This window comes from Pseudophryne corroboree, chromosome 1 (genome assembly GCF_028390025.1).
Source record: "Pseudophryne corroboree isolate aPseCor3 chromosome 1, aPseCor3.hap2, whole genome shotgun sequence".
NCBI lineage: Eukaryota > Metazoa > Chordata > Amphibia > Anura > Myobatrachidae > Pseudophryne > Pseudophryne corroboree.
Genome location: NC_086444.1, coordinates 116,773,516 through 116,798,977, shown reverse-complemented (window position 1 = coordinate 116,798,977; position 25,462 = coordinate 116,773,516). Strand labels below are relative to the sequence as shown.

Sequence of the window (25,462 nt, the reverse complement as noted above, 5' to 3'; positions counted from 1 at the left end):
GACGTTCGGACGAGCGCTAACGTCTGAAAATGGTCTCGGTGCAAGGATGAGAAAGCCCTCAGCAGCTAGGGGGTTAAATCTCAAGCTGCCTTTTAGATTTTATTTTCCAATTTAAGAACCCATTGAGACATAGGACGGTGCACTGCCTGTCGGTTTTCATGTAGAGATGAGGGTTGCAGCTACTGTAACTGTGCCAGACTGCTTTTATGACATCACGGTATGCAAATCAACCTGCTGCAGTGTGCCCTGGGAAGGATTTGCACTAGTTGTGCGCATAGTTTGGGGGTGCTTCCGGAACAGTCACCCTTCCTCCTTCCCATGTCAACGTGAAGAGATGCAGCCTCCCTGCAGTTTTTTTCTATCCCCTGCCGAGAGTTCGCTTGTCATGGATCCGGTCAACCTCCTTCACTTGACGGGGGTGTGCCCGAGCAGGGGCCCTCCTGAGCCCTAGTCCAACTCATACTTACCTGGCAGGGGAGATACCATGATCACTAGTCATGGGCAAAGTGATTCACTGAACTGAGTTGAGACACATGACTCAGTTCAGTGAAGTGTCTCGAGTCAGTGTCTCGGCACATGAGTCATGACTCATTTGTAGTGGAATGTGTTGCAGAGACTGCACATGAATCAGTGAGTTGCCAGTGCTGGAGGATCAGTGCTGGACTCATGGAGTTATTCAGCTGCAGTGATTGTGCAGTGTATCTGGGGGATGCAGCTGCAGTGATTGTGCAGTGTATCTGGGGGGATGCAGCTGCTTATGCACTGATTGTTAATAATATATTGACATAGATTCACTGTTATGTTGATATATTATTAATAAGCACTTATTGCATACTAGTTACAGAATATGCACATTACTTCTGGCTGAGGAGAGAAAGCGTAAAGGCCCGTACACACTGGTCGATGTATCGGCCGTTCTCTTGAACGGCCGATACATCGCGGGACCGTCGGCCAGTGTGTACGGGCGATACGTCTGTGAACTCCGTCGTTCACAGACGTATCGCGTCGGCCGCACAGCACAGCCGACAGCCAATATATCTAACGATATATTGGCCCGTCGCTGTGTGTGTACGGGGCGGTCGTCCGACCGCCCGTACACATGCTGCGGCGGCCGGCGGTGATTGACAGGTGAACTGGGCAGGCGCGAGCGCCCGCCCGCCCAGTTCATGACGTCAGTCCCCCGACGGATCGGGCTGTGTGTATGCACAGCACACTGCCCGATCCGTACACAGATATATCTGCAGATCAATTGATCTGCAGATATATCTAATAGTGTGTACCCACCTTAACAGCCATGAAACACATCATTCAGTCTGTAACTAAACCAAATAAAAACATTTTTTATTTTATTTTGCATACTTTGCTAATTAATATTTTAGGTGGGCTTTTTTTTAGGTGGCCTTGGATTTATTATATTATCTACTATCTAGCCTCCAGGAATTTGCCACCCACAATCACATTGAGCAGGAACAGTGAGTTGAGAACACTGTACCACAGGGGCTCCACCTCCTGCAGGCTTATGCTGCATGAATCAGATCCATCCACTGAGTCACTGAGTCTACACAGTGTACAACTGTCTCAACTCACTGGCAGACTCAGGATGAATCATGATTCATGACATGACTCAGGCACAGCAGCACAGCACTCACTGACTGGTGAGTCGTGACTGCTCCCTCCCCCCTCCCACTGGGTGTCACCTGGTATAGCCTCTGGCCAATCACAGCTAAAGACACTCAGCAGCAGAACACACTGACTGAAGGACACACTGAGTTTCCTCCCTCTGGCTGAGAGATGCTGCTGCTGCAGCTGTCTCGACTCGTGAAACAGTGAGTGACTCGAATCATTCACACTTCCTGATGATTCGAGTCACTGTGTTGAGACAGTGAGTCAGTAGCCATCTCTAATGATCACGAAGGTGGTTCTCCCAGGGCGAGGCTCATCCATTGCACTCCGGGTGTGCTGACCCCTGCGATTTCCCCAAATGCGGGAAACTCGACTGCATAATTTGTGGTAGTGGGGGACTGCGTTCGCGCTTTCCCCTGATCATCTCTGGTAAAAGTCAGATCTTTTTGTGTGCTGCTGGTGACGTCTCCTCCTTTGCTGTTCAGCACTCTGTTCTGATCTCTTCTCCTGTGTGCTGGCTGCATGCTTCCTTGCTTTTTCGGGCCTTGTACTGTGCTTTGCATATGCAACCAATAGAGGGCGCTGCAGGACCCACACGGTTTCACTTGCTTTGTAAAGTAGGCCCCCACATTGTGTCAGATTTCAGGGGGAGAGAGGGAAAAAAACTTTGCTCCCTCATTTCATGCAGTAGCTTGTCTACTTTGTAAAACGGTAGGCCTCGCTGGGCTGCCGTAGTCTTCCTACACATAGTAAGCGTTTCAATTGAGTTGACAAAAACTAGAAGAAAGAGAGCATTTTTGGTTTGCGTGCAGATTTTGGGCAGGTGGATTGGTGGCAAAACACAAAGTATTTGTCTATGGTGCTTATAAGACGGGGGACAAAAAAAAAAATCACATTTACTTTTGGTTCACTTTCTTGAGAAATACGCTTTTTGGGCCATTTGGGCGAAACAACTTTTGACGTGTTCAAATCAGTAAAAAGACTAATGGCTTTTTTGAGACTACAAAGTCTTTTGAAAGAAAAAAAAAACAAGGTATGATTTGTGCGAGTGCGGCAGGGGGATAAGAGAGAAAAAAAGACATTTAAAAAAATAAATAAATCTGTGACGACGACGTTCGGACGAGCGCTAACGTCTGAAAATGGTCTCGGTGCAAGGATGAGAAAGCCCTCAGCAGCTAGGGGGTTAAATCTCAAGCTGCCTTTTAGATTTTATTTTCCAATTTAAGAACCCATTGAGACATAGGACGGTGCACTGCCTGTCGGTTTTCATGTAGAGATGAGGGTTGCAGCTACTGTAACTGTGCCAGACTGCTTTTATGACATCACGGTATGCAAATCAACCTGCTGCAGTGTGCCCTGGGAAGGATTTGCACTAGTTGTGCGCATAGTTTGGGGGTGCTTCCGGAACAGTCACCCTTCCTCCTTCCCATGTCAACGTGAAGAGATGCAGCCTCCCTGCAGTTTTTTTCTATCCCCTGCCGAGAGTTCGCTTGTCATGGATCCGGTCAACCTCCTTCACTTGACGGGGGTGTGCCCGAGCAGGGGCCCTCCTGAGCCCTAGTCCAACTCATACTTACCTGGCAGGGGAGATACCATGATCACGAAGGTGGTTCTCCCAGGGCGAGGCTCATCCATTGCACTCCGGGTGTGCTGACCCCTGCGATTTCCCCAAATGCGGGAAACTCGACTGCATAATTTGTGGTAGTGGGGGACTGCGTTCGCGCTTTCCCCTGATCATCTCTGGTAAAAGTCAGATCTTTTTGTGTGCTGCTGGTGACGTCTCCTCCTTTGCTGTTCAGCACTCTGTTCTGATCTCTTCTCCTGTGTGCTGGCTGCATGCTTCCTTGCTTTTTCGGGCCTTGTACTGTGCTTTGCATATGCAACCAATAGAGGGCGCTGCAGGACCCACACGGTTTCACTTGCTTTGTAAAGTAGGCCCCCACATTGTGTCAGATTTCAGGGGGAGAGAGGGAAAAAAACTTTGCTCCCTCATTTCATGCAGTAGCTTGTCTACTTTGTAAAACGGTAGGCCTCGCTGGGCTGCCGTAGTCTTCCTACACATAGTAAGCGTTTCAATTGAGTTGACAAAAACTAGAAGAAAGAGAGCATTTTTGGTTTGCGTGCAGATTTTGGGCAGGTGGATTGGTGGCAAAACACAAAGTATTTGTCTATGGTGCTTATAAGACGGGGGACAAAAAAAACATCACATTTACTTTTGGTTCACTTTCTTGAGAAATACGCTTTTTGGGCCATTTGGGCGAAACAACTTTTGACGTGTTCAAATCAGTAAAAAGACTAATGGCTTTTTTGAGACTACAAAGTCTTTTGAAAGAAAAAAAAAACCAAGGTATGATTTGTGCGAGTGCGGCAGGGGGATAAGAGAGAAAAAAAGACATTTAAAAAAATAAATAAATCTGTGACGACGACGTTCGGACGAGCGCTAACGTCTGAAAATGGTCTCGGTGCAAGGATGAGAAAGCCCTCAGCAGCTAGGGGGTTAAATCTCAAGCTGCCTTTTAGATTTTATTTTCCAATTTAAGAAACCATTGAGACATAGGACGGTGCACTGCCTGTCGGTTTTCATGTAGAGATGAGGGTTGCAGCTACTGTAACTGTGCCTGACTGCTTTTATGACATGACGGTATGCAAATTCATCTGCTGCAGTGTGCCCTGGGAAGGATTTGCACTAGTTGTGCGCATAGTTTGGGGGTGCTTCCGGAACAGTCACCCTTCCTCCTTCCCATGTCAACGTGAAGAGATGCAGCCTCCCTGCAGTTTTTTTCTATCCCCTGCCGAGAGTTCGCTTGTCATGGATCCGGTCAACCTCCTTCACTTGACGGGGGTGTGCCCGAGCAGGGGCCCTCCTGAGCCCTAGTCCAACTCATACTTACCTGGCAGGGGAGATACCATGATCACGAAGGTGGTTCTCCCAGGGCGAGGCTCATCCATTGCACTCCGGGTGTGCTGACCCCTGCGATTTCCCCAAATGCGGGAAACTCGACTGCATAATTTGTGGTAGTGGGGGACTGCGTTCGCGCTTTCCCCTGATCATCTCTGGTAAAAGTCAGATCTTTTTGTGTGCTGCTGGTGACGTCTCCTCCTTTGCTGTTCAGCACTCTGTTCTGATCTCTTCTCCTGTGTGCTGGCTGCATGCTTCCTTGCTTTTTCGGGCCTTGTACTGTGCTTTGCATATGCAACCAATAGAGGGCGCTGCAGGACCCACACGGTTTCACTTGCTTTGTAAAGTAGGCCCCCACATTGTGTCAGATTTCAGGGGGAGAGAGGGAAAAAAACTTTGCTCCCTCATTTCATGCAGTAGCTTGTCTACTTTGTAAAACGGTAGGCCTCGCTGGGCTGCCGTAGTCTTCCTACACATAGTAAGCGTTTCAATTGAGTTGACAAAAACTAGAAGAAAGAGAGCATTTTTGGTTTGCGTGCAGATTTTGGGCAGGTGGATTGGTGGCAAAACACAAAGTATTTGTCTATGGTGCTTATAAGACGGGGGACAAAAAAAAAATCACATTTACTTTTGGTTCACTTTCTTGAGAAATACGCTTTTTGGGCCATTTGGGCGAAACAACTTTTGACGTGTTCAAATCAGTAAAAAGACTAATGGCTTTTTTGAGACTACAAAGTCTTTTGAAAGAAAAAAAAAACAAGGTATGATTTGTGCGAGTGCGGCAGGGGGATAAGAGAGAAAAAAAGACATTTAAAAAAATAAATAAATCTGTGACGACGACGTTCGGACGAGCGCTAACGTCTGAAAATGGTCTCGGTGCAAGGATGAGAAAGCCCTCAGCAGCTAGGGGGTTAAATCTCAAGCTGCCTTTTAGATTTTATTTTCCAATTTAAGAACCCATTGAGACATAGGACGGTGCACTGCCTGTCGGTTTTCATGTAGAGATGAGGGTTGCAGCTACTGTAACTGTGCCCGACTGCTTTTATGACATCACGGTATGCAAATCAACCTGCTGCAGTGTGCCCTGGGAAGGATTTGCACTAGTTGTGCGCATAGTTTGGGGGTGCTTCCGGAACAGTCACCCTTCCTCCTTCCCATGACAACGTGAAGAGATGCAGCCTCCCTGCAGTTTTTTTTCTATCCCCTGCCGAGAGTTCGCTTGTCATGGATCCGGTCAACCTCCTTCACTTGACGGGGGTGTGCCCGAGCAGGGGCCCTCCTGAGCCCTAGTCCAACTCATACTTACCTGGCAGGGGAGATACCATGATCACGAAGGTGGTTCTCCCAGGGCGAGGCTCATCCATTGCACTCCGGCTGTGCTGACCCCTGCGATTTCCCCAAATGCGGGAAACTCGACTGCATAATTTGTGGTAGTGGGGGACTGCGTTCGCGCTTTCCCCTGATCATCTCTGGTAAAAGTCAGATCTTTTTGTGTGCTGCTGGTGACGTCTCCTCCTTTGCTGTTCAGCACTCTGTTCTGATCTCTTCTCCTGTGTGCTGGCTGCATGCTTCCTTGCTTTTTCGGGCCTTGTACTGTGCTTTGCATATGCAACCAATAGAGGGCGCTGCAGGACCCACACGGTTTCACTTGCTTTGTAAAGTAGGCCCCCACATTGTGTCAGATTTCAGGGGGAGAGAGGGAAAAAAACTTTGCTCCCTCATTTCATGCAGTAGCTTGTCTACTTTGTAAAACGGTAGGCCTCGCTGGGCTGCCGTAGTCTTCCTACACATAGTAAGCGTTTCAATTGAGTTGACAAAAACTAGAAGAAAGAGAGCATTTTTGGTTTGCGTGCAGATTTTGGGCAGGTGGATTGGTGGCAAAACACAAAGTATTTGTCTATGGTGCTTATAAGACGGGGGACAAAAAAAAAAATCACATTTACTTTTGGTTCACTTTCTTGAGAAATACGCTTTTTGGGCCATTTGGGCGAAACAACTTTTGACGTGTTCAAATCAGTAAAAAGACTAATGGCTTTTTTGAGACTACAAAGTCTTTTGAAAGAAAAAAAAAAACAAGGTATGATTTGTGCGAGTGCGGCAGGGGGATAAGAGAGAAAAAAAGACATTTAAAAAAATAAATAAATCTGTGACGACGACGTTCGGACGAGCGCTAACGTCTGAAAATGGTCTCGGTGCAAGGATGAGAAAGCCCTCAGCAGCTAGGGGGTTAAATCTCAAGCTGCCTTTTAGATTTTATTTTCCAATTTAAGAAACCATTGAGACATAGGACGGTGCACTGCCTGTCGGTTTTCATGTAGAGATGAGGGTTGCAGCTACTGTAACTGTGCCTGACTGCTTTTATGACATGACGGTATGCAAATTCATCTGCTGCAGTGTGCCCTGGGAAGGATTTGCACTAGTTGTGCGCATAGTTTGGGGGTGCTTCCGGAACAGTCACCCTTCCTCCTTCCCATGTCAACGTGAAGAGATGCAGCCTCCCTGCAGTTTTTTTCTATCCCCTGCCGAGAGTTCGCTTGTCATGGATCCGGTCAACCTCCTTCACTTGACGGGGGTGTGCCCGAGCAGGGGCCCTCCTGAGCCCTAGTCCAACTCATACTTACCTGGCAGGGGAGATACCATGATCACGAAGGTGGTTCTCCCAGGGCGAGGCTCATCCATTGCACTCCGGGTGTGCTGACCCCTGCGATTTCCCCAAATGCGGGAAACTCGACTGCATAATTTGTGGTAGTGGGGGACTGCGTTCGCGCTTTCCCCTGATCATCTCTGGTAAAAGTCAGATCTTTTTGTGTGCTGCTGGTGACGTCTCCTCCTTTGCTGTTCAGCACTCTGTTCTGATCTCTTCTCCTGTGTGCTGGCTGCATGCTTCCTTGCTTTTTCGGGCCTTGTACTGTGCTTTGCATATGCAACCAATAGAGGGTGCTGCAGGACCCACACGGTTTCACTTGCTTTGTAAAGTAGGCCCCCACATTGTGTCAGATTTCAGGGGGAGAGAGGGAAAAAAACTTTGCTCCCTCATTTCATGCAGTAGCTTGTCTACTTTGTAAAATGGTAGGCCTCGCTGGGCTGCCGTAGTCTTCCTACACATAGTAAGCGTTTCAATTGAGTTGACAAAAACTAGAAGAAAGAGAGCATTTTTGGTTTGCGTGCAGATTTTGGGCAGGTGGATTGGTGGCAAAACACAAAGTATTTGTCTATGGTGCTTATAAGACGGGGGACAAAAAAAAATCACATTTACTTTTGGTTCACTTTCTTGAGAAATACGCTTTTTGGGCCATTTGGGCGAAACAACTTTTGACGTGTTCAAATCAGTAAAAAGACTAATGGCTTTTTTGAGACTACAAAGTCTTTTGAAAGAAAAAAAAAAACAAGGTATGATTTGTGCGAGTGCGGCAGGGGGATAAGAGAGAAAAAAAGACATTTAAAAAAATAAATAAATCTGTGACGACGACGTTCGGACGAGCGCTAACGTCTGAAAATGGTCTCGGTGCAAGGATGAGAAAGCCCTCAGCAGCTAGGGGGTTAAATCTCAAGCTGCCTTTTAGATTTTATTTTCCAATTTAAGAACCCATTGAGACATAGGACGGTGCACTGCCTGTCGGTTTTCATGTAGAGATGAGGGTTGCAGCTACTGTAACTGTGCCAGACTGCTTTTATGACATCACGGTATGCAAATCAACCTGCTGCAGTGTGCCCTGGGAAGGATTTGCACTAGTTGTGCGCATAGTTTGGGGGTGCTTCCGGAACAGTCACCCTTCCTCCTTCCCATGTCAACGTGAAGAGATGCAGCCTCCCTGCAGTTTTTTTCTATCCCCTGCCGAGAGTTCGCTTGTCATGGATCCGGTCAACCTCCTTCACTTGACGGGGGTGTGCCCGAGCAGGGGCCCTCCTGAGCCCTAGTCCAACTCATACTTACCTGGCAGGGGAGATACCATGATCACGAAGGTGGTTCTCCCAGGGCGAGGCTCATCCATTGCACTCCGGGTGTGCTGACCCCTGCGATTTCCCCAAATGCGGGAAACTCGACTGCATAATTTGTGGTAGTGGGGGACTGCGTTCGCGCTTTCCCCTGATCATCTCTGGTAAAAGTCAGATCTTTTTGTGTGCTGCTGGTGACGTCTCCTCCTTTGCTGTTCAGCACTCTGTTCTGATCTCTTCTCCTGTGTGCTGGCTGCATGCTTCCTTGCTTTTTCGGGCCTTGTACTGTGCTTTGCATATGCAACCAATAGAGGGCGCTGCAGGACCCACACGGTTTCACTTGCTTTGTAAAGTAGGCCCCCACATTGTGTCAGATTTCAGGGGGAGAGAGGGAAAAAAACTTTGCTCCCTCATTTCATGCAGTAGCTTGTCTACTTTGTAAAACGGTAGGCCTCGCTGGGCTGCCGTAGTCTTCCTACACATAGTAAGCGTTTCAATTGAGTTGACAAAAACTAGAAGAAAGAGAGCATTTTTGGTTTGCGTGCAGATTTTGGGCAGGTGGATTGGTGGCAAAACACAAAGTATTTGTCTATGGTGCTTATAAGACGGGGGACAAAAAAAAAATCACATTTACTTTTGGTTCACTTTCTTGAGAAATACGCTTTTTGGGCCATTTGGGCGAAACAACTTTTGACGTGTTCAAATCAGTAAAAAGACTAATGGCTTTTTTGAGACTACAAAGTCTTTTGAAAGAAAAAAAAAACAAGGTATGATTTGTGCGAGTGCGGCAGGGGGATAAGAGAGAAAAAAAGACATTTAAAAAAATAAATAAATCTGTGACGACGACGTTCGGACGAGCGCTAACGTCTGAAAATGGTCTCGGTGCAAGGATGAGAAAGCCCTCAGCAGCTAGGGGGTTAAATCTCAAGCTGCCTTTTAGATTTTATTTTCCAATTTAAGAACCCATTGAGACATAGGACGGTGCACTGCCTGTCGGTTTTCATGTAGAGATGAGGGTTGCAGCTACTGTAACTGTGCCAGACTGCTTTTATGACATCACGGTATGCAAATCAACCTGCTGCAGTGTGCCCTGGGAAGGATTTGCACTAGTTGTGCGCATAGTTTGGGGGTGCTTCCGGAACAGTCACCCTTCCTCCTTCCCATGTCAACGTGAAGAGATGCAGCCTCCCTGCAGTTTTTTTCTATCCCCTGCCGAGAGTTCGCTTGTCATGGATCCGGTCAACCTCCTTCACTTGACGGGGGTGTGCCCGAGCAGGGGCCCTCCTGAGCCCTAGTCCAACTCATACTTACCTGGCAGGGGAGATACCATGATCACGAAGGTGGTTCTCCCAGGGCGAGGCTCATCCATTGCACTCCGGGTGTGCTGACCCCTGCGATTTCCCCAAATGCGGGAAACTCGACTGCATAATTTGTGGTAGTGGGGGACTGCGTTCGCGCTTTCCCCTGATCATCTCTGGTAAAAGTCAGATCTTTTTGTGTGCTGCTGGTGACGTCTCCTCCTTTGCTGTTCAGCACTCTGTTCTGATCTCTTCTCCTGTGTGCTGGCTGCATGCTTCCTTGCTTTTTCGGGCCTTGTACTGTGCTTTGCATATGCAACCAATAGAGGGCGCTGCAGGACCCACACGGTTTCACTTGCTTTGTAAAGTAGGCCCCCACATTGTGTCAGATTTCAGGGGGAGAGAGGGAAAAAAACTTTGCTCCCTCATTTCATGCAGTAGCTTGTCTACTTTGTAAAACGGTAGGCCTCGCTGGGCTGCCGTAGTCTTCCTACACATAGTAAGCGTTTCAATTGAGTTGACAAAAACTAGAAGAAAGAGAGCATTTTTGGTTTGCGTGCAGATTTTGGGCAGGTGGATTGGTGGCAAAACACAAAGTATTTGTCTATGGTGCTTATAAGACGGGGGACAAAAAAAACATCACATTTACTTTTGGTTCACTTTCTTGAGAAATACGCTTTTTGGGCCATTTGGGCGAAACAACTTTTGACGTGTTCAAATCAGTAAAAAGACTAATGGCTTTTTTGAGACTACAAAGTCTTTTGAAAGAAAAAAAAAACCAAGGTATGATTTGTGCGAGTGCGGCAGGGGGATAAGAGAGAAAAAAAGACATTTAAAAAAATAAATAAATCTGTGACGACGACGTTCGGACGAGCGCTAACGTCTGAAAATGGTCTCGGTGCAAGGATGAGAAAGCCCTCAGCAGCTAGGGGGTTAAATCTCAAGCTGCCTTTTAGATTTTATTTTCCAATTTAAGAAACCATTGAGACATAGGACGGTGCACTGCCTGTCGGTTTTCATGTAGAGATGAGGGTTGCAGCTACTGTAACTGTGCCTGACTGCTTTTATGACATGACGGTATGCAAATTCATCTGCTGCAGTGTGCCCTGGGAAGGATTTGCACTAGTTGTGCGCATAGTTTGGGGGTGCTTCCGGAACAGTCACCCTTCCTCCTTCCCATGTCAACGTGAAGAGATGCAGCCTCCCTGCAGTTTTTTTCTATCCCCTGCCGAGAGTTCGCTTGTCATGGATCCGGTCAACCTCCTTCACTTGACGGGGGTGTGCCCGAGCAGGGGCCCTCCTGAGCCCTAGTCCAACTCATACTTACCTGGCAGGGGAGATACCATGATCACGAAGGTGGTTCTCCCAGGGCGAGGCTCATCCATTGCACTCCGGGTGTGCTGACCCCTGCGATTTCCCCAAATGCGGGAAACTCGACTGCATAATTTGTGGTAGTGGGGGACTGCGTTCGCGCTTTCCCCTGATCATCTCTGGTAAAAGTCAGATCTTTTTGTGTGCTGCTGGTGACGTCTCCTCCTTTGCTGTTCAGCACTCTGTTCTGATCTCTTCTCCTGTGTGCTGGCTGCATGCTTCCTTGCTTTTTCGGGCCTTGTACTGTGCTTTGCATATGCAACCAATAGAGGGCGCTGCAGGACCCACACGGTTTCACTTGCTTTGTAAAGTAGGCCCCCACATTGTGTCAGATTTCAGGGGGAGAGAGGGAAAAAAACTTTGCTCCCTCATTTCATGCAGTAGCTTGTCTACTTTGTAAAACGGTAGGCCTCGCTGGGCTGCCGTAGTCTTCCTACACATAGTAAGCGTTTCAATTGAGTTGACAAAATCTAGAAGAAAGAGAGCATTTTTGGTTTGCGTGCAGATTTTGGGCAGGTGGATTGGTGGCAAAACACAAAGTATTTGTCTATGGTGCTTATAAGACGGGGGACAAAAAAAAAATCACATTTACTTTTGGTTCACTTTCTTGAGAAATACGCTTTTTGGGCCATTTGGGCGAAACAACTTTTGACGTGTTCAAATCAGTAAAAAGACTAATGGCTTTTTTGAGACTACAAAGTCTTTTGAAAGAAAAAAAAAACAAGGTATGATTTGTGCGAGTGCGGCAGGGGGATAAGAGAGAAAAAAAGACATTTAAAAAAATAAATAAATCTGTGACGACGACGTTCGGACGAGCGCTAACGTCTGAAAATGGTCTCGGTGCAAGGATGAGAAAGCCCTCAGCAGCTAGGGGGTTAAATCTCAAGCTGCCTTTTAGATTTTATTTTCCAATTTAAGAACCCATTGAGACATAGGACGGTGCACTGCCTGTCGGTTTTCATGTAGAGATGAGGGTTGCAGCTACTGTAACTGTGCCAGACTGCTTTTATGACATCACGGTATGCAAATCAACCTGCTGCAGTGTGCCCTGGGAAGGATTTGCACTAGTTGTGCGCATAGTTTGGGGGTGCTTCCGGAACAGTCACCCTTCCTCCTTCCCATGTCAACGTGAAGAGATGCAGCCTCCCTGCAGTTTTTTTCTATCCCCTGCCGAGAGTTCGCTTGTCATGGATCCGGTCAACCTCCTTCACTTGACGGGGGTGTGCCCGAGCAGGGGCCCTCCTGAGCCCTAGTCCAACTCATACTTACCTGGCAGGGGAGATACCATGATCACGAAGGTGGTTCTCCCAGGGCGAGGCTCATCCATTGCACTCCGGGTGTGCTGACCCCTGCGATTTCCCCAAATGCGGGAAACTCGACTGCATAATTTGTGGTAGTGGGGGACTGCGTTCGCGCTTTCCCCTGATCATCTCTGGTAAAAGTCAGATCTTTTTGTGTGCTGCTGGTGACGTCTCCTCCTTTGCTGTTCAGCACTCTGTTCTGATCTCTTCTCCTGTGTGCTGGCTGCATGCTTCCTTGCTTTTTCGGGCCTTGTACTGTGCTTTGCATATGCAACCAATAGAGGGCGCTGCAGGACCCACACGGTTTCACTTGCTTTGTAAAGTAGGCCCCCACATTGTGTCAGATTTCAGGGGGAGAGAGGGAAAAAAACTTTGCTCCCTCATTTCATGCAGTAGCTTGTCTACTTTGTAAAACGGTAGGCCTCGCTGGGCTGCCGTAGTCTTCCTACACATAGTAAGCGTTTCAATTGAGTTGACAAAAACTAGAAGAAAGAGAGCATTTTTGGTTTGCGTGCAGATTTTGGGCAGGTGGATTGGTGGCAAAACACAAAGTATTTGTCTATGGTGCTTATAAGACGGGGGACAAAAAAAAAATCACATTTACTTTTGGTTCACTTTCTTGAGAAATACGCTTTTTGGGCCATTTGGGCGAAACAACTTTTGACGTGTTCAAATCAGTAAAAAGACTAATGGCTTTTTTGAGACTACAAAGTCTTTTGAAAGAAAAAAAAAACAAGGTATGATTTGTGCGAGTGCGGCAGGGGGATAAGAGAGAAAAAAAGACATTTAAAAAAATAAATAAATCTGTGACGACGACGTTCAGACGAGCGCTAACGTCTGAAAATGGTCTCGGTGCAAGGATGAGAAAGCCCTCAGCAGCTAGGGGGTTAAATCTCAAGCTGCCTTTTAGATTTTATTTTCCAATTTAAGAACCCATTGAGACATAGGACGGTGCACTGCCTGTCGGTTTTCATGTAGAGATGAGGGTTGCAGCTACTGTAACTGTGCCCGACTGCTTTTATGACATCACGGTATGCAAATCAACCTGCTGCAGTGTGCCCTGGGAAGGATTTGCACTAGTTGTGCGCATAGTTTGGGGGTGCTTCCGGAACAGTCACCCTTCCTCCTTCCCATGTCAACGTGAAGAGATGCAGCCTCCCTGCAGTTTTTTTCTATCCCCTGCCGAGAGTTCGCTTGTCATGGATCCGGTCAACCTCCTTCACTTGACGGGGGTGTGCCCGAGCAGGGGCCCTCCTGAGCCCTAGTCCAACTCATACTTACCTGGCAGGGGAGATACCATGATCACGAAGGTGGTTCTCCCAGGGCGAGGCTCATCCATTGCACTCCGGGTGTGCTGACCCCTGCGATTTCCCCAAATGCGGGAAACTCGACTGCATAATTTGTGGTAGTGGGGGACTGCGTTCGCGCTTTCCCCTGATCATCTCTGGTAAATGTCAGATCTTTTTGTGTGCTGCTGGTGACGTCTCCTCCTTTGCTGTTCAGCACTCTGTTCTGATCTCTTCTCCTGTGTGCTGGCTGCATGCTTCCTTGCTTTTTCGGGCCTTGTACTGTGCTTTGCATATGCAACCAATAGAGGGCGCTGCAGGACCCACACGGTTTCACTTGCTTTGTAAAGTAGGCCCCCACATTGTGTCAGATTTCAGGGGGAGAGAGGGAAAAAAACTTTGCTCCCTCATTTCATGCAGTAGCTTGTCTACTTTGTAAAACGGTAGGCCTCGCTGGGCTGCCGTAGTCTTCCTACACATAGTAAGCATTTCAATTGAGTTGACAAAAACTAGAAGAAAGAGAGCATTTTTGGTTTGCGTGCAGATTTTGGGCAGGTGGATTGGTGGCAAAACAAAGTATTTGTCTATGGTGCTTATAAGACGGGGGACAAAAAAAATCACATTTACTTTTGGTTCACTTTCTTGAGAAATACGCTTTTTGGGCCATTTGGGCGAAACAACTTTTGACGTGTTCAAATCAGTAAAAAGACTAATGGCTTTTTTGAGACTACAAAGTCTTTTGAAAGAAAAAAAAAAAACAAAAAAAAAAACAAGGTATGATTTGTGCGAGTGCGGCAGGGGGATAAGAGAGAAAAAAAGACATTTAAAAAAATAAATAAATCTGTGACGACGACGTTCGGACGAGCGCTAACGTCTGAAAATGGTCTCGGTGCAAGGATGAGAAAGCCCTCAGCAGCTAGGGGGTTAAATCTCAAGCTGCCTTTTAGATTTTATTTTCCAATTTAAGAAACCATTGAGACATAGGACGGTGCACTGCCTGTCGGTTTTCATGTAGAGATGAGGGTTGCAGCTACTGTAACTGTGCCCGACTGCTTTTATGACATCACGGTATGCAAATCAACCTGCTGCAGTGTGCCCTGGGAAGGATTTGCACTAGTTGTGCGCATAGTTTGGGGGTGCTTCCGGAACAGTCACCCTTCTTCCTTCCCATGTCAACGTGAAGAGATGCAGCCTCCCTGCAGTTTTTTTCTATCCCCTGCCGAGAGTTCGCTTGTCATGGATCTGGTCAACCTCCTTCACTTGACGGGGGTGTGCCCGAGCAGGGGCCCTCCTGAGCCCTAGTCCAACTCATACTTACCTGGCAGGGGAGATACCATGATCACGAAGGTGGTTCTCCCAGGGCGAGGCTCATCCATTGCACTCCGGGTGTGCTGACCCCTGCGATTTCCCCAAATGCGGGAAACTCGACTGCATAATTTGTGGTAGTGGGGGACTGCGTTCGCGCTTTCCCCTGATCATCTCTGGTAAAAGTCAGATCTTTTTGTGTGCTGCTGGTGACGTCTCCTCCTTTGCTGTTCAGCACTCTGTTCTGATCTCTTCTCCTGTGTGCTGGCTGCATGCTTCCTTGCTTTTTCGGGCCTTGTACTGTGCTTTGCATATGCAACCAATAGAGGGCGCTGCAGGACCCACACGGTTTCACTTGCTTTGTAAAGTAGGCCCCCACATTGTGTCAGATTTCAGGGGGAGAGAGGGAAAAAAACTTTGCTCCCTCATTTCATGCAGTAGCTTGTCTACTTTGTAAAACGGTAGGCCTCGCTGGGCTGCCGTAGTCTTCCTACACATAGTAAGCGTTTCAATTGAGTTGACAAAAACTAGAAGAAAGAGAGCATTTTTGGTTTGCGTGCAGATTTTGGGCAGGTGGATTGGTGGCAAAACACAAAGTATTTGTCTATGGTGCTTATAAGACGGGGGACAAAAAAAAAATCACATTTACTTTTGGTTCACTTTCTTGAGAAATACGCTTTTTGGGCCATTTGGGCGAAACAACTTTTGACGTGTTCAAATCAGTAAAAAGACTAATGGCTTTTTTGAGACTACAAAGTCTTTTGAAAGAAAAAAAAAACAAGGTATGATTTGTGCGAGTGCGGCAGGGGGATAAGAGAGAAAAAAAGACATTTAAAAAAATAAATAAATCTGTGACGACGACGTTCGGACGAGCGCTAACGTCTGAAAATGGTCTCGGTGCAAGGATGAGAAAGCCCTCAGCAGCTAGGGGGTTAAATCTCAAGCTGCCTTTTAGATTTTATTTTCCAATTTAAGAACCCATTGAGACATAGGACGGTGCACTGCCTGTCGGTTTTCATGTAGAGATGAGGGTTGCAGCTACTGTAACTGTGCCCGACTGCTTTTATGACATCACGGTATGCAAATCAACCTGCTGCAGTGTGCCCTGGGAAGGATTTGCACTAGTTGTGCGCATAGTTTGGGGGTGCTTCCGGAACAGTCACCCTTCCTCCTTCCCATGACAACGTGAAGAGATGCAGCCTCCCTGCAGTTTTTTTTCTATCCCCTGCCGAGAGTTCGCTTGTCATGGATCCGGTCAACCTCCTTCACTTGACGGGGGTGTGCCCGAGCAGGGGCCCTCCTGAGCCCTAGTCCAACTCATACTTACCTGGCAGGGGAGATACCATGATCACGAAGGTGGTTCTCCCAGGGCGAGGCTCATCCATTGCACTCCGGCTGTGCTGACCCCTGCGATTTCCCCAAATGCGGGAAACTCGACTGCATAATTTGTGGTAGTGGGGGACTGCGTTCGCGCTTTCCCCTGATCATCTCTGGTAAAAGTCAGATCTTTTTGTGTGCTGCTGGTGACGTCTCCTCCTTTGCTGTTCAGCACTCTGTTCTGATCTCTTCTCCTGTGTGCTGGCTGCATGCTTCCTTGCTTTTTCGGGCCTTGTACTGTGCTTTGCATATGCAACCAATAGAGGGCGCTGCAGGACCCACACGGTTTCACTTGCTTTGTAAAGTAGGCCCCCACATTGTGTCAGATTTCAGGGGGAGAGAGGGAAAAAAACTTTGCTCCCTCATTTCATGCAGTAGCTTGTCTACTTTGTAAAACGGTAGGCCTCGCTGGGCTGCCGTAGTCTTCCTACACATAGTAAGCGTTTCAATTGAGTTGACAAAAACTAGAAGAAAGAGAGCATTTTTGGTTTGCGTGCAGATTTTGGGCAGGTGGATTGGTGGCAAAACACAAAGTATTTGTCTATGGTGCTTATAAGACGGGGGACAAAAAAAAAATCACATTTACTTTTGGTTCACTTTCTTGAGAAATACGCTTTTTGGGCCATTTGGGCGAAACAACTTTTGACGTGTTCAAATCAGTAAAAAGACTAATGGCTTTTTTGAGACTACAAAGTCTTTTGAAAGAAAAAAAAAACAAGGTATGATTTGTGCGAGTGCGGCAGGGGGATAAGAGAGAAAAAAAGACATTTAAAAAAATAAATAAATCTGTGACGACGACGTTCAGACGAGCGCTAACGTCTGAAAATGGTCTCGGTGCAAGGATGAGAAAGCCCTCAGCAGCTAGGGGGTTAAATCTCAAGCTGCCTTTTAGATTTTATTTTCCAATTTAAGAACCCATTGAGACATAGGACGGTGCACTGCCTGTCGGTTTTCATGTAGAGATGAGGGTTGCAGCTACTGTAACTGTGCCCGACTGCTTTTATGACATCACGGTATGCAAATCAACCTGCTGCAGTGTGCCCTGGGAAGGATTTGCACTAGTTGTGCGCATAGTTTGGGGGTGCTTCCGGAACAGTCACCCTTCCTCCTTCCCATGTCAACGTGAAGAGATGCAGCCTCCCTGCAGTTTTTTTCTATCCCCTGCCGAGAGTTCGCTTGTCATGGATCCGGTCAACCTCCTTCACTTGACGGGGGTGTGCCCGAGCAGGGGCCCTCCTGAGCCCTAGTCCAACTCATACTTACCTGGCAGGGGAGATACCATGATCACGAAGGTGGTTCTCCCAGGGCGAGGCTCATCCATTGCACTCCGGGTGTGCTGACCCCTGCGATTTCCCCAAATGCGGGAAACTCGACTGCATAATTTGTGGTAGTGGGGGACTGCGTTCGCGCTTTCCCCTGATCATCTCTGGTAAATGTCAGATCTTTTTGTGTGCTGCTGGTGACGTCTCCTCCTTTGCTGTTCAGCACTCTGTTCTGATCTCTTCTCCTGTGTGCTGGCTGCATGCTTCCTTGCTTTTTCGGGCCTTGTACTGTGCTTTGCATATGCAACCAATAGAGGGCGCTGCAGGACCCACACGGTTTCACTTGCTTTGTAAAGTAGGCCCCCACATTGTGTCAGATTTCAGGGGGAGAGAGGGAAAAAAACTTTGCTCCCTCATTTCATGCAGTAGCTTGTCTACTTTGTAAAACGGTAGGCCTCGCTGGGCTGCCGTAGTCTTCCTACACATAGTAAGCATTTCAATTGAGTTGACAAAAACTAGAAGAAAGAGAGCATTTTTGGTTTGCGTGCAGATTTTGGGCAGGTGGATTGGTGGCAAAACAAAGTATTTGTCTATGGTGCTTATAAGACGGGGGACAAAAAAAATCACATTTACTTTTGGTTCACTTTCTTGAGAAATACGCTTTTTGGGCCATTTGGGCGAAACAACTTTTGACGTGTTCAAATCAGTAAAAAGACTAATGGCTTTTTTGAGACTACAAAGTCTTTTGAAAGAAAAAAAAAAAACAAAAAAAAAACAAGGTATGATTTGTGCGAGTGCGGCAGGGGGATAAGAGAGAAAAAAAGACATTTAAAAAAATAAATAAATCTGTGACGACGACGTTCGGACGAGCGCTAACGTCTGAAAATGGTCTCGGTGCAAGGATGAGAAAGCCCTCAGCAGCTAGGGGGTTAAATCTCAAGCTGCCTTTTAGATTTTATTTTCCAATTTAAGAAACCATTGAGACATAGGACGGTGCACTGCCTGTCGGTTTTCATGTAGAGATGAGGGTTGCAGCTACTGTAACTGTGCCCGACTGCTTTTATGACATCACGGTATGCAAATCAACCTGCTGCAGTGTGCCCTGGGAAGGATTTGCACTAGTTGTGCGCATAGTTTGGGGGTGCTTCCGGAACAGTCACCCTTCTTCCTTCCCATGTCAACGTGAAGAGATGCAGCCTCCCTGCAGTTTTTTTCTATCCCCTGCCGAGAGTTCGCTTGTCATGGATCTGGTCAACCTCCTTCACTTGACGGGGGTGTGCCCGAGCAGGGGCCCTCCTGAGCCCTAGTCCAACTCATACTTACCTGGCAGGGGAGATACCATGATCACGAAGGTGGTTCTCCCAGGGCGAGGCTCATCCATTGCACTCCGGGTGTGCTGACCCCTGCGATTTCCCCAAATGCGGGAAACTCGACTGCATAATTTGTGGTAGTGGGGGACTGCGTTCGCGCTTTCCCCTGATCATCTCTGGTAAAAGTCAGATCTTTTTGTGTGCTGCTGGTGACGTCTCCTCCTTTGCTGTTCAGCACTCTGTTCTGATCTCTTCTCCTGTGTGCTGGCTGCATGCTTCCTTGCTTTTTCGGGCCTTGTACTGTGCTTTGCATATGCAACCAATAGAGGGTGCTGTAGGACCCACACGGTTTCACTTGCTTTGTAAAGTAGGCCCCCACATTGTGTCAGATTTCAGGGGGAGAGAGGGAAAAAAACTTTGCTCCCTCATTTCATGCAGTAGCTTGTCTACTTTGTAAAACGGTAGGCCTCGCTGGGCTGCCGTAGTCTTCCTACACATAGTAAGCGTTTCAATTGAGTTGACAAAAACTAGAAGAAAGAGAGCATTTTTGGTTTGCGTGCAGATTTTGGGCAGGTGGATTGGTGGCAAAACACAAAGTATTTGTCTATGGTGCTTATAAGACGGGGGACAAAAAAAAAATCACATTTACTTTTGGTTCACTTTCTTGAGAAATACGCTTTTTGGGCCATTTGGGCGAAACAACTTTTGACGTGTTCAAATCAGTAAAAAGACTAATGGCTTTTTTGAGACTACAAAGTCTTTTGAAAGAAAAAAAAAAACAAGGTATGATTTGTGCGAGTGCGGCAGGGGGATAAGAGAGAAAAAAAGACATTTAAAAAAATAAATAAATCTGTGACGACGACGTTCGGACGAGCGCTAACGTCTGAAAATGGTCTCGGTGCAAGGATGAGAAAGCCCTCAGCAGCTAGGGGGTTAAATCTCAAGCTGCCTTTTAGATTTTATTTTCCAATTTAAGAACCCATTGAGACATAGGACGGTGCACTGCCTGTCGGTTTTCATGTAGAGATGAGGGTTGCAGCTACTGTAACTGTGCCAGACTGCTTTTATGACATCACGGTATGCAAATCAACCTGCTGCAGTGTGCCCTGGGAAGGATTTGCACTAGTTGTGCGTATAGTTTGGGGGTGCTTCCGGAACAGTCACCCTTCCTCCTTCCCATGTCAACGTGAAGAGATGCAGCCTCCCTGCAGTTTTTTCTATCCCCTGCCGAGAGTTCGCTTGTCATGGATCCGGTCAACCTCCTTCACTTGACGGGGGTGTGCCCGAGCAGGGGCCCTCCTGAGCCCTAGTCCAACTCATACTTACCTGGCAGGGGAGATACCATGATCACGAAGGTGGTTCTCCCAGGGCGAGGCTCATCCATTGCACTCCGGGTGTGCTGACCCCTGCGATTTCCCCAAATGCGGGAAACTCGACTGCATAATTTGTGGTAGTGGGGGACTGCGTTCGCGCTTTCCCCTGATCATCTCTGGTAAAAGTCAGATCTTTTTGTGTGCTGCTGGTGACGTCTCCTCCTTTGCTGTTCAGCACTCTGTTCTGATCTCTTCTCCTGTGTGCTGGCTGCATGCTTCCTTGCTTTTTCGGGCCTTGTACTGTGCTTTGCATATGCAACCAATAGAGGGCGCTGCAGGACCCACACGGTTTCACTTGCTTTGTAAAGTAGGCCCCCACATTGTGTCAGATTTCAGGGGGAGAGAGGGAAAAAAACTTTGCTCCCTCATTTCATGCAGTAGCTTGTCTACTTTGTAAAACGGTAGGCCTCGCTGGGCTGCCGTAGTCTTCCTACACATAGTAAGCATTTCAATTGAGTTGACAAAAACTAGAAGAAAGAGAGCATTTTTGGTGTGCGTGCAGATTTTGGGCAGGTGGATTGGTGGCAAAACAAAGTATTTGTCTATGGTGCTTATAAGACGGGGGACAAAAAAAATCACATTTACTTTTGGTTCACTTTCTTGAGAAATACGCTTTTTGGGCCATTTGGGCGAAACAACTTTTGACGTGTTCAAATCAGTAAAAAGACTAATGGCTTTTTTGAGACTACAAAGTCTTTTGAAAGAAAAAAAAACAACAAAAAAAAAAACAAGGTATGATTTGTGCGAGTGCGGCAGGGGGATAAGAGAGAAAAAAAGACATTTAAAAAAATAAATAAATCTGTGACGACGACGTTCGGACGAGCGCTAACGTCTGAAAATGGTCTCGGTGCAAGGATGAGAAAGCCCTCAGCAGCTAGGGGGTTAAATCTCAAGCTGCCTTTTAGATTTTATTTTCCAATTTAAGAAACCATTGAGACATAGGACGGTGCACTGCCTGTCGGTTTTCATGTAGAGATGAGGGTTGCAGCTACTGTAACTGTGCCCGACTGCTTTTATGACATCACGGTATGCAAATCAACCTGCTGCAGTGTGCCCTGGGAAGGATTTGCACTAGTTGTGCGCATAGTTTGGGGGTGCTTCCGGAACAGTCACCCTTCTTCCTTCCCATGTCAACGTGAAGAGATGCAGCCTCCCTGCAGTTTTTTTCTATCCCCTGCCGAGAGTTCGCTTGTCATGGATCTGGTCAACCTCCTTCACTTGACGGGGGTGTGCCCGAGCAGGGGCCCTCCTGAGCCCTAGTCCAACTCATACTTACCTGGCAGGGGAGATACCATGATCACGAAGGTGGTTCTCCCAGGGCGAGGCTCATCCATTGCACTCCGGGTGTGCTGACCCCTGCGATTTCCCCAAATGCGGGAAACTCGACTGCATAATTTGTGGTAGTGGGGGACTGCGTTCGCGCTTTCCCCTGATCATCTCTGGTAAAAGTCAGATCTTTTTGTGTGCTGCTGGTGACGTCTCCTCCTTTGCTGTTCAGCACTCTGTTCTGATCTCTTCTCCTGTGTGCTGGCTGCATGCTTCCTTGCTTTTTCGGGCCTTGTACTGTGCTTTGCATATGCAACCAATAGAGGGTGCTGTAGGACCCACACGGTTTCACTTGCTTTGTAAAGTAGGCCCCCACATTGTGTCAGATTTCAGGGGGAGAGAGGGAAAAAAACTTTGCTCCCTCATTTCATGCAGTAGCTTGTCTACTTTGTAAAACGGTAGGCCTCGCTGGGCTGCCGTAGTCTTCCTACACATAGTAAGCGTTTCAATTGAGTTGACAAAAACTAGAAGAAAGAGAGCATTTTTGGTTTGCGTGCAGATTTTGGGCAGGTGGATTGGTGGCAAAACACAAAGTATTTGTCTATGGTGCTTATAAGACGGGGGACAAAAAAAAAATCACATTTACTTTTGGTTCACTTTCTTGAGAAATACGCTTTTTGGGCCATTTGGGCGAAACAACTTTTGACGTGTTCAAATCAGTAAAAAGACTAATGGCTTTTTTGAGACTACAAAGTCTTTTGAAAGAAAAAAAAAAACAAGGTATGATTTGTGCGAGTGCGGCAGGGGGATAAGAGAGAAAAAAAGACATTTAAAAAAATAAATAAATCTGTGACGACGACGTTCGGACGAGCGCTAACGTCTGAAAATGGTCTCGGTGCAAGGATGAGAAAGCCCTCAGCAGCTAGGGGGTTAAATCTCAAGCTGCCTTTTAGATTTTATTTTCCAATTTAAGAACCCATTGAGACATAGGACGGTGCACTGCCTGTCGGTTTTCATGTAGAGATGAGGGTTGCAGCTACTGTAACTGTGCCAGACTGCTTTTATGACATCACGGTATGCAAATCAACCTGCTGCAGTGTGCCCTGGGAAGGATTTGCACTAGTTGTGCGTATAGTTTGGGGGTGCTTCCGGAACAGTCACCCTTCCTCCTTCCCATGTCAACGTGAAGAGATGCAGCCTCCCTGCAGTTTTTTCTATCCCCTGCCGAGAGTTCGCTTGTCATGGATCCGGTCAACCTCCTTCACTTGACGGGGGTGTGCCCGAGCAGGGGCCCTCCTGAGCCCTAGTCCAACTCATACTTACCTGGCAGGGGAGATACCATGATCACGAAGGTGGTTCTCCCAGGGCGAGGCTCATCCATTGCACTCCGGGTGTGCTGACCCCTGCGATTTCCCCAAATGCGGGAAACTCGACTGCATAATTTGTGGTAGTGGGGGACTGCGTTCGCGCTTTCCCCTGATCATCTCTGGTAAAAGTCAGATCTTTTTGTGTGCTGCTGGTGACGTCTCCTCCTTTGCTGTTCAGCACTCTGTTCTGATCTCTTCTCCTGTGTGCTGGCTGCATGCTTCCTTGCTTTTTCGGGCCTTGTACTGTGCTTTGCATATGCAACCAATAGAGGGCGCTGCAGGACCCACACGGTTTCACTTGCTTTGTAAAGTAGGCCCCCACATTGTGTCAGATTTCAGGGGGAGAGAGGGAAAAAAACTTTGCTCCCTCATTTCATGCAGTAGCTTGTCTACTTTGTAAAACGGTAGGCCTCGCTGGGCTGCCGTAGTCTTCCTACACATAGTAAGCATTTCAATTGAGTTGACAAAAACTAGAAGAAAGAGAGCATTTTTGGTTTGCGTGCAGATTTTGGGCAGGTGGATTGGTGGCAAAACAAAGTATTTGTCTATGGTGCTTATAAGACGGGGGACAAAAAAAATCACATTTACTTTTGGTTCACTTTCTTGAGAAATACGCTTTTTGGGCCATTTGGGCGAAACAACTTTTGACGTGTTCAAATCAGTAAAAAGACTAATGGCTTTTTTGAGACTACAAAGTCTTTTGAAAGAAAAAAAAAAAACAAAAAAAAAAACAAGGTATGATTTGTGCGAGTGCGGCAGGGGGATAAGAGAGAAAAAAAGACATTTAAAAAAATAAATAAATCTGTGACGACGACGTTCGGACGAGCGCTAACGTCTGAAAATGGTCTCGGTGCAAGGATGAGAAAGCCCTCAGCAGCTAGGGGGTTAAATCTCAAGCTGCCTTTTAGATTTTATTTTCCAATTTAAGAAACCATTGAGACATAGGACGGTGCACTGCCTGTCGGTTTTCATGTAGAGATGAGGGTTGCAGCTACTGTAACTGTGCCCGACTGCTTTTATGACATCACGGTATGCAAATCAACCTGCTGCAGTGTGCCCTGGGAAGGATTTGCACTAGTTGTGCGCATAGTTTGGGGGTGCTTCCGGAACAGTCACCCTTCTTCCTTCCCATGTCAACGTGAAGAGATGCAGCCTCCCTGCAGTTTTTTTCTATCCCCTGCCGAGAGTTCGCTTGTCATGGATCCGGTCAACCTCCTTCACTTGACGGGGGTGTGCCCGAGCAGGGGCCCTCCTGAGCCCTAGTCCAACTCATACTTACCTGGCAGGGGAGATACCATGATCACGAAGGTGGTTCTCCCAGGGCGAGGCTCATCCATTGCACTCCGGGTGTGCTGACCCCTGCGATTTCCCCAAATGCGGGAAACTCGACTGCATAATTTGTGGTAGTGGGGGACTGCGTTCGCGCTTTCCCCTGATCATCTCTGGTAAAAGTCAGATCTTTTTGTGTGCTGCTGGTGACGTCTCCTCCTTTGCTGTTCAGCACTCTGTTCTGATCTCTTCTCCTGTGTGCTGGCTGCATGCTTCCTTGCTTTTTCGGGCCTTGTACTGTGCTTTGCATATGCAACCAATAGAGGGTGCTGCAGGACCCACACGGTTTCACTTGCTTTGTAAAGTAGGCCCCCACATTGTGTCAGATTTCAGGGGGAGAGAGGGAAAAAAACTTTGCTCCCTCATTTCATGCAGTAGCTTGTCTACTTTGTAAAACGGTAGGCCTCGCTGGGCTGCCGTAGTCTTCCTACACATAGTAAGCGTTTCAATTGAGTTGACAAAAACTAGAAGAAAGAGAGCATTTTTGGTTTGCGTGCAGATTTTGGGCAGGTGGATTGGTGGCAAAACACAAAGTATTTGTCTATGGTGCTTATAAGACGGGGGACAAAAAAAAAATCACATTTACTTTTGGTTCACTTTCTTGAGAAATACGCTTTTTGGGCCATTTGGGCGAAACAACTTTTGACGTGTTCAAATCAGTAAAAAGACTAATGGCTTTTTTGAGACTACAAAGTCTTTTGAAAGAAAAAAAAAAACAAAAACAAAAAACAAGGTATGATTTGTGCGAGTGCGGCAGGGGGATAAGAGAGAAAAAAGGACATTTAAAAAAATAAATAAATCTGTGACGACGACGTTCGGACGAGCGCTAACGTCTGAAAATGGTCTCGGTGCAAGGATGAGAAAGCCCTCAGCAGCTAGGGGGTTAAATCTCAAGCTGCCTTTTAGATTTTATTTTCCAATTTAAGAACCCATTGAGACATAGGACGGTGCACTGCCTGTCGGTTTTCATGTAGAGATGAGGGTTGCAGCTACTGTAACTGTGCCAGACTGCTTTTATGACATCACGGTATGCAAATCAACCTGCTGCAGTGTGCCCTGGGAAGGATTTGCACTAGTTGTGCGCATAGTTTGGGGGTGCTTCCGGAACAGTCACCCTTCCTCCTTCCCATGTCAACGTGAAGAGATGCAGCCTCCCTGC

At 47.2% G+C, this 25,462-nt stretch overlaps 1 protein-coding gene and 18 non-coding genes across 20 annotated transcripts in view; all 19 read left to right on the top strand.

Moving 5' to 3' along the window:
* Positions 1–25,462, top strand: part of SLC38A9 (solute carrier family 38 member 9) — a 423,549-nt gene that overhangs the window by 181,734 nt on the left and 216,353 nt on the right. The gene's annotated exons all lie outside the window — the stretch shown is intronic.
* LOC134959626 (U1 spliceosomal RNA) lies at positions 1,880–2,042 on the top strand. The gene has a single exon (XR_010187634.1). It is a non-coding gene; the product is annotated as a U1 spliceosomal RNA (small nuclear RNA).
* LOC134956268 (U1 spliceosomal RNA) lies at positions 3,193–3,356 on the top strand. Its single transcript, XR_010186000.1, has one exon. It is a non-coding gene; the product is annotated as a U1 spliceosomal RNA (small nuclear RNA).
* On the top strand, positions 4,507–4,670 carry LOC134956257 (U1 spliceosomal RNA). Its single transcript, XR_010185999.1, has one exon. It is a non-coding gene; the product is annotated as a U1 spliceosomal RNA (small nuclear RNA).
* Positions 5,821–5,984, top strand: LOC134957970 (U1 spliceosomal RNA). Its single transcript, XR_010186820.1, has one exon. It is a non-coding gene; the product is annotated as a U1 spliceosomal RNA (small nuclear RNA).
* Positions 7,136–7,299, top strand: LOC134956246 (U1 spliceosomal RNA). Its single transcript, XR_010185998.1, has one exon. It is a non-coding gene; the product is annotated as a U1 spliceosomal RNA (small nuclear RNA).
* On the top strand, positions 8,449–8,612 carry LOC134956235 (U1 spliceosomal RNA). The gene has a single exon (XR_010185996.1). It is a non-coding gene; the product is annotated as a U1 spliceosomal RNA (small nuclear RNA).
* On the top strand, positions 9,762–9,925 carry LOC134956213 (U1 spliceosomal RNA). The gene has a single exon (XR_010185995.1). It is a non-coding gene; the product is annotated as a U1 spliceosomal RNA (small nuclear RNA).
* LOC134956202 (U1 spliceosomal RNA) lies at positions 11,076–11,239 on the top strand. Its single transcript, XR_010185994.1, has one exon. It is a non-coding gene; the product is annotated as a U1 spliceosomal RNA (small nuclear RNA).
* On the top strand, positions 12,389–12,552 carry LOC134956189 (U1 spliceosomal RNA). Its single transcript, XR_010185993.1, has one exon. It is a non-coding gene; the product is annotated as a U1 spliceosomal RNA (small nuclear RNA).
* Positions 13,702–13,865, top strand: LOC134956178 (U1 spliceosomal RNA). Its single transcript, XR_010185992.1, has one exon. It is a non-coding gene; the product is annotated as a U1 spliceosomal RNA (small nuclear RNA).
* LOC134956167 (U1 spliceosomal RNA) lies at positions 15,025–15,188 on the top strand. The gene has a single exon (XR_010185991.1). It is a non-coding gene; the product is annotated as a U1 spliceosomal RNA (small nuclear RNA).
* Positions 16,339–16,502, top strand: LOC134957966 (U1 spliceosomal RNA). Its single transcript, XR_010186818.1, has one exon. It is a non-coding gene; the product is annotated as a U1 spliceosomal RNA (small nuclear RNA).
* LOC134956156 (U1 spliceosomal RNA) lies at positions 17,652–17,815 on the top strand. Its single transcript, XR_010185990.1, has one exon. It is a non-coding gene; the product is annotated as a U1 spliceosomal RNA (small nuclear RNA).
* Positions 18,974–19,137, top strand: LOC134956145 (U1 spliceosomal RNA). The gene has a single exon (XR_010185989.1). It is a non-coding gene; the product is annotated as a U1 spliceosomal RNA (small nuclear RNA).
* LOC134956134 (U1 spliceosomal RNA) lies at positions 20,287–20,450 on the top strand. The gene has a single exon (XR_010185988.1). It is a non-coding gene; the product is annotated as a U1 spliceosomal RNA (small nuclear RNA).
* Positions 21,610–21,773, top strand: LOC134956123 (U1 spliceosomal RNA). Its single transcript, XR_010185986.1, has one exon. It is a non-coding gene; the product is annotated as a U1 spliceosomal RNA (small nuclear RNA).
* On the top strand, positions 22,923–23,086 carry LOC134956112 (U1 spliceosomal RNA). The gene has a single exon (XR_010185985.1). It is a non-coding gene; the product is annotated as a U1 spliceosomal RNA (small nuclear RNA).
* On the top strand, positions 24,246–24,409 carry LOC134956090 (U1 spliceosomal RNA). The gene has a single exon (XR_010185984.1). It is a non-coding gene; the product is annotated as a U1 spliceosomal RNA (small nuclear RNA).